Source organism: Peromyscus californicus, unplaced genomic scaffold, assembly GCF_007827085.1.
Source record: "Peromyscus californicus insignis strain IS unplaced genomic scaffold, ASM782708v3 Scaffold_19__1_contigs__length_69161282, whole genome shotgun sequence".
In the NCBI taxonomy this organism is placed as follows: domain Eukaryota; kingdom Metazoa; phylum Chordata; class Mammalia; order Rodentia; family Cricetidae; genus Peromyscus; species Peromyscus californicus.
Genome location: NW_026294491.1, coordinates 6,459,087 through 6,473,931, shown reverse-complemented (window position 1 = coordinate 6,473,931; position 14,845 = coordinate 6,459,087). Strand labels below are relative to the sequence as shown.

The 14,845-nt window shown below is 53.7% G+C and overlaps 1 long non-coding RNA gene across 1 annotated transcript; it reads right to left on the bottom strand.

The window, feature by feature from the left end:
* Nucleotides 1-10,530: 10,530 nt before the first annotated feature.
* LOC128114021 (uncharacterized) lies at nt 10,531-12,012 on the bottom strand. Its single transcript, XR_008219711.1, has 2 exons — nt 11,505-12,012; nt 10,531-10,663 (listed from the first exon to the last, which is right to left on the bottom strand). It is a non-coding gene; the product is annotated as an uncharacterized LOC128114021 (long non-coding RNA).
* Between the last annotated feature and the right edge of the window lie 2,833 nt (nt 12,013-14,845).

The window sequence follows — 14,845 nt, the reverse complement described above, 5'->3', positions numbered from 1 at the left end:
TCTTCTCCTTTTACATATAAAATCCGGGGAGCCCAGAGAGGTTGGGCGACTTTCCAGGGGTCACACACACACACACACACACACACACACACACACACACGAGTTCTCAGGAAAGCAAGCCCCACTCAGCTCACCCCAGACTGTTCAATAGGACATTATGTTCTCAAGGAGACTGAAAGCCAAAGAGGAGGCCCAAAGGCTAACTCATGGGCCAGCTGAGGGGCTAGAACCAGCTCCCTCCACAGCCTCAGTCGCAGCCAGGGGCTGTTTTCAACCTAAATGCGGTTGCTGGTTGCCGCTCTGGGGCCCTCACTTAAAGCTTTAAGCTCCTGGTTTTCCTCAGGGGAGGAAAAAGGAAAGGCCAAACACCCACGGATCCTTTTGTTTGGAGTGTGGGGGTGGGTGGATCCTCTCACCCCTCAGAAACTCCTAATAACCCTCTCCCCTCACTCTAGGAAAATGGAAATGGCCCCCCACCTGGCTCTCCCACCACCACTTAAGCTAATGGCGCAGGCCGAAGGGCAGGGGCAGCCTCTTTGTATGTCTGCCCATCCTCCATCTCACTGTGCAGGACACAGATGCCCCCCACCCACCCACCCACCCAAGGCAGCACAGGACTGGCAGGAGAGGAGGCCACCGTCCTGCTGGGCAGAACCTGGAAACAAGCAGGTGGCCAGGTCGAGCTGCAAGCAGGCCGGAGCTCCTCCTCGGGTCTGCGTTGGAGGCTTGCTTTCCACCAAGCGGCAGCAGCTTATTACAGCTAATTCCCCTCCCCTCGCTACAACTGGAAACCCACAGGGCTTTCGCAGCATATTTGTGTATCTGGCGCTTTCTGCGTTCCTCCCCGTGGGGACCATAAGCGACTCAGAGAAAAGAAGCAACGTGGTCTCCCCTAATTTCAGAGTCAGTTCCAGAGTTAATAATAAATTAGCTGGGGCAGTGGGGAGGACTAAGTGGGGTAGACCCATCACAGAGAGAGGGGGCCCCTCTAGAAGCCACTTCTGGGGGGTCAGGAGGAGGGACAGGTGCTCTGGGGACTGAGGACACGCTGGGACAGCTCTGGAGGACACCTATAGGAGCCCTCCCCTGGGATGGGAGGGGATGGGGCCATTCTTTTTTTTTTTTTTTTTTTTTTTGAGACAGGGCTTCTCTGTGTAGTTTTGGTGCCCGTCCAAGATCTCACTCTGTAGACCAGGCTGGCCTCGAACTCACAGAGATCCACCTGGCTCTGCCTCCTGAACACTGGGATTAAAGGCGTGCACCACCACACCTGGCAATGAATCCATTCTTACACATCTCTGCCTCTCTCTCAGGGGAGGGAGGGGCACTTGGTCAGGCACTTTCAGCACAGCCTGGATCCCCACTTCCAGAGCAAGGGCAGGTGCTGTTTTCCAAAATAACCAGAAGTTTCCAGTCCCTCTGGAAGATTCCACCAAACCCATTCACCTCCCAGGAAGACCACAACAACCACACCAGGTGGAACTCAACAGTTCCAACACCAGTGAAGTTCTTTGCTTCCAGACTCAGAGCTTCCTGAAGAACCAGGGATTCTGCTATCAGACTGGAAGCACAATTCCTGTCAAAGCGATGACCACCAGGAGACAGGGAGGCTGTAGTGTGAGGACATTGGACAAGGTTAGTTCCCAAGATGCTGCAGTCTGGACAAGATGGCGGGATGTAGATGAGATGGCCACCATCACGAGGGGATGATGTGAGGATACTTTATAAAGCTTAGCCCAAGATGGTGGGATAGGGGCAAGATGGCTACCGCCATGGGAGGACTCGAGAGGTAGTGTGAGAACACTGAGCGGGGTTAGCCCCAAGACACTGGGCAAAAGGGCTGCCCTGAAGTTCAGGGGAGCTGTCCTTTGAGGGGTTCACTCCTGTGCAGTCCTCCCAAGAAGACCTGAGATTAACTAGAGGTGATATAGAGAAGTCAGCTTGGTTTTGAGAGCTGGGCTAGCTTCCTGAAGTCAGTGGGAGGTGGTGTGCCTGCTGCATCAAGAAGTGTTGCTTCGGAGGAGGAGGAGGAGGAGGAGGAGGAGGAGGAGGAGGAGGAGGAGGAGGAGGAGGAGGAGGAGGAGGAGGACGGACCAAGCACCAGGTGACACAGGTGGTCACTGAGCTCCTGTCAGCCAATGATGGGTTGATGTTCCAGCTTATCCACCCCCACACCTGACAACCACAAGAAGGGACCAGCCAGGGAGCCTCTGCACAAATCCATCAGGTGTACTGCCTCAGGCAAGAGACAAGCTCAGCCCAGGCTGCTGCAGCCGCCTCCCCGCCTCCTTAGTAAGGTGGACAACTGGAGAGCAGCTCTTCCTTCCTGGTCAGGATGTCTGACCTCGCCATGCCAGGGGAGGCGGGACTTACCACCCTGGGCAGGAGGGGCACCTGCTCATCCTTCATGAACTAAACTGGGGCACAGCAGAGCGGGGGGACGGATATGTCCAAAGCCACCAACTGGCAAGGCACTGCCCTTTCTCTCTGCCCTTGGCTGCCCCCCACAACACCATCTGCTCCTGCAGCACCTGGGGTTTCTTTTAAAAAATATTTGTCTCAGATGAGGCCCAAAGTGGGCAGAGGGATGATGTGTGTGTGCTTCGCTGGCCTGGGAAGGGCAGAGAGAGTGGGCCCCTGACACTTCTGGGATGGTAGGGACAGGCCGCCTTTTGGTGTCTGGGTTTCCGCCCAGGCAGTCTCCCTCTGTGCTGGTGGCTTCCTGCCAGGGCCTGTCAGCACCTTGAACCCAGGTCCTAGCCCCTCCCACTGCTCCCAAAGCCAGCAGACTTGGTGCAGCGCCCCCAGGAGAACTAGACTTCGGGGTGAACCCCTGCTATAAAGGAGGCTTGGTGTAGAATCCAGGTCCCCCCACATGGAGCTCTTTGGGAATGGTGAGACCCTGGAGGAGCTGTCCAGACTGCTCCATAGTACAGAAGGCTGTGGGTGGGGTGGGATGAGGATGCCAAGGAAGAGCACATAAGCAGACAGCGCATTACTGCCCTCTGCCAGCTGGGCCCCTGGAACCTTGTCAGAAAACCCGGGGCACAGAAACTCCAAAGCCAAGTCAAATTTAACCAGGCCACCACATCCTCCACCGTCCAAGACAAACGGCCCACCACGCCACTAGGGCCCCCTCCTCTGGCCTGGAGGTCTCCTGACTTCTTTTGTGGCTCTCTCGGTCCCAAGGAGCTGGGGGCTGGGAAGTGCAGGGAGAGGATTCCCTCTGAAGGACTCTGGGGTAGCCTCTAGAGGAGCTTGCCAAGGAGATTCAGTCGCCGGTTTCCCCGCCTTGGGGCTCCTCCCATACCGCCCTCCTCCTAGACCCAGGGCAATTTCCCCTGAAGTGTGTTCACGCTGGGCACTGAAGCCTCAGAGGCAATTGGCTAGATTTCAATCAGAAATCCATCTCCCTTAAGGACAGCTTTGGATAAAAGCGGAAGTAACCTGCAATCTAGCTGCTGATGCTGAGCCTCACGGGGAGCTGAGAGGAGCTGGGACAGGGAGGGCGGAAACCAGCTCAGCCTCCGGGTACCATGGGACAGCTAGGAGCTGGCCTGTTTTCTCTCCTGACACCACCCAGGTCTGCCACAGACCCAAGCCCGAGCTTGGTAGGGAAGGTTGGTTAACCAGATGTGACCAGGGGCCCACACTAGGGAGGCTTCCGGAAACCTGGCTGAAAGAGTCACAGGTGTCCTTAAAGTCAGGGGGAGCTACAGGGTCAGGCCTTCTCCCCATCCACCCATCTCCACCCCCTTGGCCAGCTGTCACTGTGGCCACTGGCTCCTCTCAGAGACTGGAAGGTGGTCAGGAAAGGGTCACTCCAAAAGAGAAGGGCTGCTGCCTGATCCTCCTTCCTGGAGACCCCGCAGGGCAGGCAGAGGAGGGGCTGCAGGGACAGGAGGGACCCCACAGAGCATCGCTGGTAAATAATGCACGCCTCCCAGGCCTGGCTGCCGCAGGTAGCAGTATCAAAGTAATACCGCGAGACGGATTGCAGTGTAATCGCCATAATTTAGGGCCCCGTGGGTGAGGCCGTTTCGGAAAAGCTGCACACCCGGGTGGGCCAAGGTGACTGGAGCGTCTGCACCAGCTTTGACCTCTGGATTTCCTCCAAGCTAAGTGAGGCCATAAAAAATTCAGAAGCCCAGGCTGTCTCCCAGCAAATGGGGTGTGGGTAGAGAGATTGTCCTATCCATCTACACCCGGGCAGGATGGATGCTCTCGGCCAGCAGGGAGAGAGATACGCTGAGCCAAAGCCACCTTTTCCGGGTGTCTGAGAAGCCCCATAGATGTGACCCAGGTACCCTGCCGTCTAGCGATATCTTCATTAGAGTTCAGGTGGTCCCTGTAGGGATTCCAGGTCCTAGGTGGCCAGCCCCTACCCCACCTGCACTGGGACACGGGGACGTTTTCACATTCTTGCCCAGTCCTCCCCAGGGATCCCCTTCCCCAGCCCCTCCAGGAGAAGTCGATTGGGAATGAGGGGCTGATGAGGGGCAGTGTGTTTGCAGACTCCTGGGGACTTCTTGATGGGAGCCAGCTGGAAGCAGGCGAGCGGGCGGTGAACCCCTACTCTGCTCCTAGTGACCTAGAGGGTGATATTCATGAGTTTCTCTTGAGGAAAGACAAAGAAATAGAAAAACTCATCAGACCCCACAGCCCTGTCAGGTTGCATTAGCGGCCAGCCTCGCCTCTGCCGCCCCACCTTGCTGCTGGGGGGCCAGAGGGGTGCTCTCCTCATCCATTCATTATGTGGACCCAGAGGCTCCTATCCCCTCCTCACCTGTCTCTAAATCATTTTATGGTTTGTGATAAAGAGATACCCAGGTTCTAAGCTTGCCTAGGTTGGCAGTCTGCTGATATGCATCCCCCCAGCCCTGCGTCCCCCACCCCCAGCTGTTCTGATGTGGCCTGGGTGTGGGTTTGAGTGCCAGCAGCAACCTTAGATGAGGTCTGATTAAACAAGGTGCAGAACATCCTTCTGACAGAGCATCCCACAGCAACAGGAATAGGGGAGATTTATGCACGTGTGGACGTGGAGAGATGTCCAGGATATATTGTTAAGCAGAAAAGGCAAGTTGCAGAATAGCATGTGAAGTACAATCTCATTTGCGTTATGTTTTAAATAAAGGCTGTACATATTCACACGCTTGCCTGTGCATAGGAAATGTCTGGAGGGAAAAACAGAGCCTGTCGACAAGATTGTCCCTAGGGAGAAGGAGAGGATTTTAACCTCTCATTGCTGATATTTTTTTTAACTGTTAATTTTTTTCCAACAAACAATTTCATTAGTTCCGTAACGTAAATATAAACATCTTTCAAAGAAAATGAGAAAGAAATATGGTCCAACTCCTTCATCCGCAACGAAGGTCCAAATAGGGAGAGAGACTTTCCCAGGTCCACACAGCACTCATAGCCTGCCCTGGGCCCCTGTCCTGGACTCTCCCACCAGGCATACAACCCTGTCAGCCTGGACTACAAGGCCCCTCACGGAGGTGTGACCTGACTTGAGGGGAGCAGTCAGATAAAAGCAGGGGCCTAAAGGCAAGACTGAGAGACCAGTCTTTTTTTTTTTTTTTTTTTTTTTTTTTTTTTTTTAAGATTTATTTATTTATTATGTACACAGTGTTCTGCCTACATGGATGCTTGCAGGCCAGAAGAGGGCACCAGATCTCATTATGGATGGTTGTGAGCCACCATGTGGTTGCTGGGAATTGAACTCGGGACCTCTGGAAGAGCAGCCAGTGCTCTTAACCTCTGAGCCATCTCTCCAGCCCCGAGAGACCAGTCTTAAAAGGGACAGCAATGGCAATACCCACAAGGCTCGGGGAACACGGAGGAAGAGGATGGGGAAAAGAGCTGTGAAATGGTGTCCTCTGAGCGTGTCATGGCCATTGCATGCACACACACACACGGACTCACAGCAGCAGTGGTCACCTGTACATGGAGCAGACAAGATTAGTCAAAACCAAGCAGGCAGTACTGATTGGATTCAGTGAATCATGGAGGACAGAGAAGAAGGGTGGGGCAGGATGTGTTGGGGGGAGGGGGGGAAGCAGTTGGGATTGGCGTGATCAAGATACACTGTATTCATGCATGAAACTGTCGAAGAATGAAAGATGTTATAAAGAGTGGGGGACAGTTTTGGAAGCCCTGGGGAGTGCCCTGCACTGGCCTATAGCCTTGACCTCAGTGGGCCCTGAACAACTGGCCTCTCCCCCAGGCTCGGCTTGCCCAGGTGGTAACTGAAGGTCATGTCTAGGTGACTAGCCATCTTGACTTATCCCGGCGTGAGAGGGTTCCCAGGATGGAGGATCTTCAACGCTAAAACTGGCATGGCGAGAGGCAAGTAGGGACAAGTCAGGGCCTTGTTTCATCTTGCCAGCACCCTCTGAAAGGTTTGGCAAAGGCAGATCCTAATAACTCAGTGTGACGGTTCTAGAAGGTAGGACTCTCAGTGAAGGCAGCTAGCCCCTGCTTCAGCTCTTCTGAGACGGATGAGGCAGCAAGGGTTAATGTGTTAATTCCTGGCTTGTCTGCCGCTTGCTCTCTCTCTCCCCTCTGTACACACACACACACACACACACACACACACACACACACACACACAGGTGCACAAGGCCCCCAGCATCTCTCAGTCCACGGAGAGGCGCGTTGGCCGGGGCCCATCTCTCCCATGCACAGCCCACTGTCACTTTTAAGCGACATAATCCTCAAGAAATTCCAAAGCCTTTAATTACACACAGGGTGCATGGCAATCTCTCATCTCTCCCTCCCCACCCCAGGAGACAAAAAGGAAATTTCACACCCTACTGAACCCAGCTCCTCTTGTTCCCTTTGATGCCAGCCTGGGGTTAAGAAGCAGAGACGGGCCCTGCTTGCCTTCTCCGGGTCCTGATTTCCTCCACCGATGTTGAGATTCAGAGCATGCATCTTAAAGATGATAATCAGGGTGTTCGGTGCCGTCTTCCATGCCGATGAGTGCCCCCCTCCCGCCCCCTCTGGCATCCGCACTGCGGCGCCCGGCACTCTGCGGCCAGCCACCTTCCACACCCAGTCACACCTCAGACTGGCCCCCTTGGGAGGTGTGGGTGGGGGAAGGGCCAACGTTGTTCAGGCCGGTGCCTAGTCCTGTCCCTGGAGAGCTATGTGGCTTGGTGTTGCTTTCTTTCCCTCTCTGGTCATGGGCTTACCCATCCACAATGTGAAGGAGTCTCCTAGGCATGGCGGCCCATGACGGTAATCCCAGTTCTTGGGAGGTGGAGGCAGGAGGTCCTCACTAAGGAGATACCCATGGTCAATTGACCTGGGGTTCTCTGGTTCCCAGTCACCCCAGCCCCCCTCACTCCAGCACCACACAAGCTGGGAGCAGAATGGGGGAAGAAGGCAAATGATGCTTGTTCCTGTAGGGAGGTCCTGGGGCATATAATGTCCCAGCTGATCCCCCATCGGATGACTTTGAGGCTTGCTCTGTGTGGGCCCTGGATGGGTGAGATGTAGCAGAATTGAGCCTGAAGCATAGCCTCCCTCCCAATCCTGCCTCTGCGCCTCAAGATCACCCTACAAACCCCGGGGCCAAGTTCTTGCGAGGCAAACACTACCGATGTGCCCCACCCCTTGGCCCTTGCCGCAGGGTGCTTCATAAACACCATCTTCACTCTTTGTAACAACATTCCAAGTTTATCCCCAAGTCACAGGACTATGGAGGCCAAATGCCACGGAGCTCTGGAGTGACCCAGACAGCAGGCCCTGTCTCCCTCTGCCTCTGCCTTCGCCGCCTCCTCCTCGACTGGAAGAGACTGCTCCGCTGGGTGCCTTCCTGCAGAGCTGTGGGAGCAGCTACTTAACTCCAGGCAGGGACCAGGGCCATGGAGCTGGGCCATATGGGAAATATCCTCTTCTTCAGTCACTCGGAACCTTCCAGAACCCTTGTGGGGTACACCCCTGGTCAGGGCAATCAGACATTTGACAGTATAACTCGGCTTAAGTGCCAATATGTGGAGACCACTGGGGAAAAGAGGCCTCCCAAGGTGCCAGGGATGGGCTGAGACTCTGCCTGTCCCCCAAAAGGGTGCAGTGCCCTCCTAGGCCCCAGCTGAGCCTCCCCTTGGCTCCTGGAAATGTGTGCTGAGGGCAAGTGTGATGGACCATCTGCCTAAGCCTGGGGAGCCACACTTCCTGCCGTCCCCGCAGCAGAGACCTCACTTCAGACTGAGGCTGAGCACAGTCCTTGGCGGTTTTATTCTTACCAACGGCTTTTATATAGGCACGGTTCCAAACCCACGCGAGCCTTCCACTCTCCCTGGAGACACCCGCCGCTGGTGCTGATTGAATGAGTCCTACTGCGCGGGGTATCGCTCAGTGGTAGAGTGCAGCCCGCGATGGATCCCTCTAGAGATGTTCCACACATCCGGGAGCACACAGGTGCCAGCACTCAGACTCCCTCTTCTTCTTTTCTGGGATAGTATATCTTTCTATTCGAACGTATGTGGGAGCCCCCTCATTCCTCTTTATGGCTATATAGTATTCCACTGTGTCTCTGTCTCACTGTGATGTAAGTATCCACAGCGGGCAGAGAATTTAAGTTATTCCCAATCTTTACTTATACAAAGTATAAGTCTTTATACTTGGAAATGTCTCTCTAAGAAGAAAAATCCCCTAAACTATGTGTCTATAGTTAGAACTGCTGAGACAAAGAGTATTCACAGCCGTGACTCCGAAAGATGTGGATTAATTATGCTCACTCTAGCTGTGTATCACCCTGAGGGACAACCCAGTTTCATGTAGGAAGGATGCGACTGACTTCAGTCTCACGACCTGCCCCCTCCCAAAGATGGGGAGAATTGCTGTCCTTAACCAAGGAGAACCCGAGATTCGCTTTTGCCCAGCGAGCCCTTCCGCTGAACATTTCATCCCGTGTCGGGCTGTGGGCGGGCTACCTGCCTCACGTTCATCTCGATTTACCCTCCACACTAACGCCACCGTGAGGGAGGCATCTGCGGTCGCCGCTTCACTTCACGGGTGAGCCGGGGGTCCCCAGGGGTCAAGCAGCGTTCCCAGCACCACACAGACAACAAGTGTGCAATTCCTCAGTGTGTTTGCAGAGCCCGGGCTACCCCTGCTTCCTTCTTAGGACTTCCGCCTTCGCCTTGTGCGTGTTTCCTCTGGGGAGGAAACCAAGTCCCCTTCTTGTATTAGGCCCACAACTGAGCAGTCAGAGATGAGTGGAAAGTCAGAACTGGGGAGGACCATGAAAGGTTTTTCAAAGATATTGTCTGGAGCTGGTAGGATGGCTCAGTGGGTAAAGGTGCTTGCAGCCAAGCCTGGTGATCTGAGTTCAATCCCCAGGACCCACAGGTTGGAAGAAGAACTGACTTGAAAGTTGTCCTCTGATTTCTACATGCACACTATGGCACACATGTACGTGTCTGTCTGTCTGTCTGTCTGTCTTCCTCCCTCCCTCCCTCCCTCTCTCTCTCTCTCTCTCTCTCTCTCTCTCTCTCTCTCTCTCACACACACACACACACACACACACACACACACACACACACACACACACAAATAAATGTAATTAAAAAGAAAATTTTAAAGAGAAATTTCCTGCCCTGGGGCACACAGAAAGGTGACGAGGGCCATGCATGGTTCTGGTTGCCCTGTGCTTGCAAGAGGAAAGGAGGTAGATGTCAGCTGTCCTACCTCTCACGGAAGGTCTCATACAAGAAAGACTTATTCTTCCCCAAAGGCCCACAGCGCCCCCTATTGAGCAACTCCAGAATCCTCTCACGGTTATTGGGAAAGATCAGGCCCACAGCGCCCCCTATTGAGCAACTCCAGAATCCTCTCACGGTTATTGGGAAAGATCAGGAAGAGCCCTGGAGACGGGACCAGCAGGGGCTGGTTCTGGGCCAAGGCTGCTGACCCTGGCTGGACCAGAGGCTGACCTCTGCTTGCTGCTGCCTCTTGCACAGGTGTGAAACAAAGGGAACTAGACCCACCCAGTGTGCTGGTGGAGGAGACAGGGCTGTTTGCGAAGCACCTGCTGTATACTCATAACCTTCTGGGTTCCATGGTAGTGTAATTCTGCTGTAGAGGAGGCCGGGAGCTCCAGTTGGAGAGCAAGGGGTTAAGTGGGGCGGATGTGGGGAGAAGGCTGACATCCCAGCAGAGAGCTCTTGTTGACTCCAGGGAGCTACCAGGTCGGCCACAGGGTCTCGAGGCACGGTTTGCCTGACTGGTCCCTTGTACGTTTAGGAAGCTGATTCTGTTCACAATACTTTACCCAGGCTGTTCCCTGCCCACACTGCCTTTCTAGGAACTGTGGAGACCCCAAGTCCTGCAGCTCACAGCTCCCTGTGAGGCTCCCCCATCCCCAGATTACACCCCCAGTTATACAGCGATCCCTAGAGGCAGGGGCTGGGTCATATCTTTGCATCCCCAAGTTCTACTACTCCAGTGTCAGACATTTGGATGAATGGAGGATGTCTTAGGGTTTCTATTGCCGTGAAGAGACACCATGACCACGACAACTCTTATAAAAGAAAACATTTAATTTGAGTGGCTTACAGTTTCAAAGGTTTAGTCCATCATTATCATGGTGCAACATGGTGGCATGCAGACAGACATGGTGCTGGAGAAGGAGCTGAGAGTCCCACATCTTGACCTACAGGCAACAGAAAGTGGTCTGAGTGTCACACTGAGTGAAGCTTGAGCAAAGGAGACCCCAAAGCCCGCCCCAACAGTGACAGACTTCCTCCAACAAGGCCACACCTCCTAATAATGCCACTCCCTATGAGCTTATGGAAGCCAGTTACATTCAAACTACCACAGACGGATAATAGAATGAAATGATGGATAGATATATAGATAGGTAGGTGTGGGTGGGTAGGTAGGTGAATGGATGGGGTGAAGGATGATGGATGGATGGATGGATAGATGGATGGGTAGGGGAATAGGTAGAGGGATGGGATGGAATGGAGGGAGGGAGGGATAAGGTGGATGGATAGGTGTGTGAATGGGTTGGTAGGTACATGGCTGGAATGGGATAAATTGGTGAGTGGATAGATGGGTGGGTGGATGGGATGGGTAGATAGATGGAGGGATGAGATGAGTGGATGGATAGATGGAATGATGGAGTGACTAAGGCTTGTCTGAGCAGTGGTAGTGGGAGGGAAAGGAAGTGTGAGGGCAAGCTAAAGGAAAGAGGACGTGGCTGCTCAGCTCACTGGCTGTGGCTCCATAAGGAAGTGCATTATTGACCCCATTTACAGACAAGGAAACTAAGGCTCAGAGAGACAAAGAATGTAGTGAGTTCTCCACATCCCACGGCTGCTAAATGGCAGAACCAGCCCTTGAACCTAGACAGTCTAGCTCTGGATCTAGGTGTTCCTTGTATATGACTCAAGCCAAGGATAAAGTCCAAGCCGTTTGCCCTGGGAGCCACGGTAAGGAGGTGGCTCCAAACTGCTGACCTCCAGTCTCTTGTTTCAGCCCCGCCTACTCACCTCCTCCCGTTCATGGCTTGGATAGCTCAGCCCAGAACCCCCACCAGCTGCTTCCGCCCACACGGAAAGCACCAGCGTCCTCTCCTGGAGACACGCAGAAGTGCAGGCTGACGGCGGGAGACTTCACCCCTCAGCTCCTGCCCTATCCCAGCTGAGTGGACTCCGGGCCGGAAGCCAGCTGCAGCCTGCGATGCCCTCTCTCGGCTGCGCCCCCTCCCTCACCCGAGTCACACTCCACATGCTCAGGTTCCTTTGTGGTGGGTGTTTTGATTAATTTTATTCTAATTAATTCAGTAATCTCAAGCTGTTTGCAAAATCTGCACCAAGCTCTGCTGTGTGATGGATCTGCAGAAAAGGCTGCAGACAAACTCGATCCAGCTCTGAGGTGGAGGGATATCTATATATGTATCACGGCTAGGAAAGTGGGCTGGGATGGCCCAGAGACACTGACTCTGGCTTCTCACTGCCTTTCCCCAAGTGCCCTCTGTGTACCTGCGCTGGGCCTTGATGGCTGGGCTGGAGACCCTGAAGACCTTTTTTTTTTTTAACATTTAGTGTGTGTGTGTGTGTGTGTGTGTGTGTGTGTGTGTGTGTGTGTGTGAGTCAGTGAACAAACTGAGAAAGTCCATTCTCTCCTTCCACCATGGGGGGCCCAGACATTGAATTGAGGCTGGTAAGCTTGGCATCTTTACCCACTAAACCGTCTTGCTGGTTCCTTGGGGCTATCCTGGCGTATTTGGTGACAGGGCCACTCCGAGTCTGACTTTTCTGCCTCTCTGTCTTGATGGAACCACAGGAGCTTCATCTCGCCAACACTAACACCCTCCCCTAGAAAACGGATGTGAAAACTTGCCTGGCCACCCCGCGGGTACCCAGAGCCAGCCCCCTGGAATCCGGGCATAAGCTTAGGAGGTGGTACAGACCCCACAGGAAGGCAGGGTGGTAGAGGACAATACTTGAGAAGCAAACCAGATTTCCTGGGTCTCAGTCCTGACTTCGTGCTAGCTGGGAGCGGTGTGGTACCTCTCTGTAGCTAGCTGGGAGCGGTGTGGTACCTCTCTGTAGCTTAGCTGCCTGCCACCAGCCCCATCACAGATACATAAAGAAATGGAATTGGAACTGTAAGGGCTGGCAAATGCCTTACCGGGTAAAGGCTCTTTCTGCCAAGTATGATGACCAAATCTGAGCTCTGGGACACAGGGTAGTAGACAACCGACGCCCACGAGTTGTCCTCTGACCCCCACGCACACACTGTGGCATGTGTATGCACACACACATTGATCAACATTTTTAAAATGAACCGTTCTAGATGGCGGTACAGGGTATCTATTATTATAGCTAGTCCCGGCGTACACCCCTCTGGTTTTGGAGATAGATACAATGTAGCCCAGCCTCTGCCTCCTGAGTCTTGGAATTATGGAGAGCACTCCCCCATATGCCCTTGGACCTGTACTTCCAATATGGGGATAGTGGGAATTGGAAGTGATGTTCAGATAGCTGTGTGCTCAGAGGCAGCCTGTACACTTAGGACCCTGGGTGAGCACCGCGCACACACACACACACACACACACACACACACACACACACACACCCCTGCCCGCCCCGCAAGCTGCCCCTAGTGTTAATTATCAGAACGCAGAGGCTTCTATGGCTCCCACCCATCTACCCCTCCCCTAGAATTGTGCCATAGCCTGGAGGGAGGGGCATGGGGTCTCCAGCCCAGATCTACATACCACAGGCCCAATGCAATCATGACCAAGTGGCCAGATATCTCCTCACCCCTACTTCTCTGCCTGCACATCCCCTCCTCCTGTCATTCTGAGCCCCAAAAGTCCCCTTCTCTCTCCGTCACAGTCCCTATTCCCACACACTTTTACCCATCCCAGGTGAACTAAATGTGATAAATTTTCTCTTGAAAACCTCAGTAAGTTTCTGGGTAGCATTGCCCATTGGTCTCTCTGAGGTAGGCCTGCACAGTGAGGACCCCGGCTGGGCCTGCTCTCATCCCTATGGGCATGGAGGCAAGTCTGTGATCTCTAACATCAGTCAGAACTTCAAAATTCTTTTTTTTTTTTTTTTGTTTTTTTGAGACAGGGTTTCTCTGTGTAGCTTTGCGCCTTTCCTGGAACTCGCTTTGGAGACCAGGCTGGCCTCGAACTCACAGAGATCCGCCTGGCTCTGCCTCCCGAGTGCTGGGATTAAAGGCGTGCGCCACCACCGCCCGGCTCAAAATTCATTTTTAAAAGTTCACCAGCTGGAGCTGGGTGTGGTGGTGCCTGCCTGAAATCTCAGCACTTGGAAGGTAGAGCAGGGGGAGGATCAGGAGTTCAAGGTCATCCTCTGGTACATAGGGTGTTCAAGGCCAGCCTGGGCTACTCGAGACCTTGTCTCACAACAATAAATAAGGCGTGGTGGCACACACCTGTAATCACAGGACTCAGGAGGCTGAGGCGTGTAGCCCTCCTTGAGTCAACTTCCAAGGCAGCCAGAACTACATAGTGAGAGCCTGTCTCAAAAACGCAAAGGCATGTAAATAAATAATAACAAAATGAAGAATGAACAAGTAAATTCTCTGGCCTTCCCAACTGTCCCTCCAGACCAGACTCTCCTTGAGCCTGAACCCCCTCTTCCAGCAGATGGGCACCCCAGCTGCTGGGGATAGGTTGCCCAGCACCCAGCTCAGGTCAGGTACTCAGTGAATGAGTAAGCAACCCTGTCCGGCCCAGACCGCAGCTGCTGGACTTACTGATGACTCAGATATTACTGTGACATCCTCACCTGGCTTAAAGCAGGGTCTCTGCAGAGTCATCTAGGCACACGGGTGACAGGGTGCCCAGTCGTCACCCTCACCTCCTTGGCCTCGCCATCCCCTGCTTCATTAGCTAGCTACAGCCCCCTCGGTTCCCTTTCTTAACGGCTGCTGCGTTCTGAGCAGGAGGAGCATTGGAACAAGCTTTGTGCAATTACCGCCCACCCCCACCAGCCAGGATCACGGTGCCTGGGAGATTAGTGTCAGGAGATTTGCTGGGTAATGGGTTCTGGGCAGTAGGACACGGGCCCTCAGCTGGGACGTGATTATGCAGGTTACACTTCCATGGGCCCAGACACAGCCACTTGGCAAGCAGGTGTCTGCCCGGGGGTGGGCATTCCATGGAATCTTCTTCACTTCCCGTAAATAAATATGACACGAGATGGTATTTTTTCCCTTTTTCCCTTTCTTTTCTTTCCGTTAGCAAACACTGCAGACCCTCGTGAGTCACAAAAGCTTTGTGATATTACACGGGAATATAGGAGGGGAAACTCCATATTTCCGCCTGTCAAAGGTTTGGTTTTCTTATTTA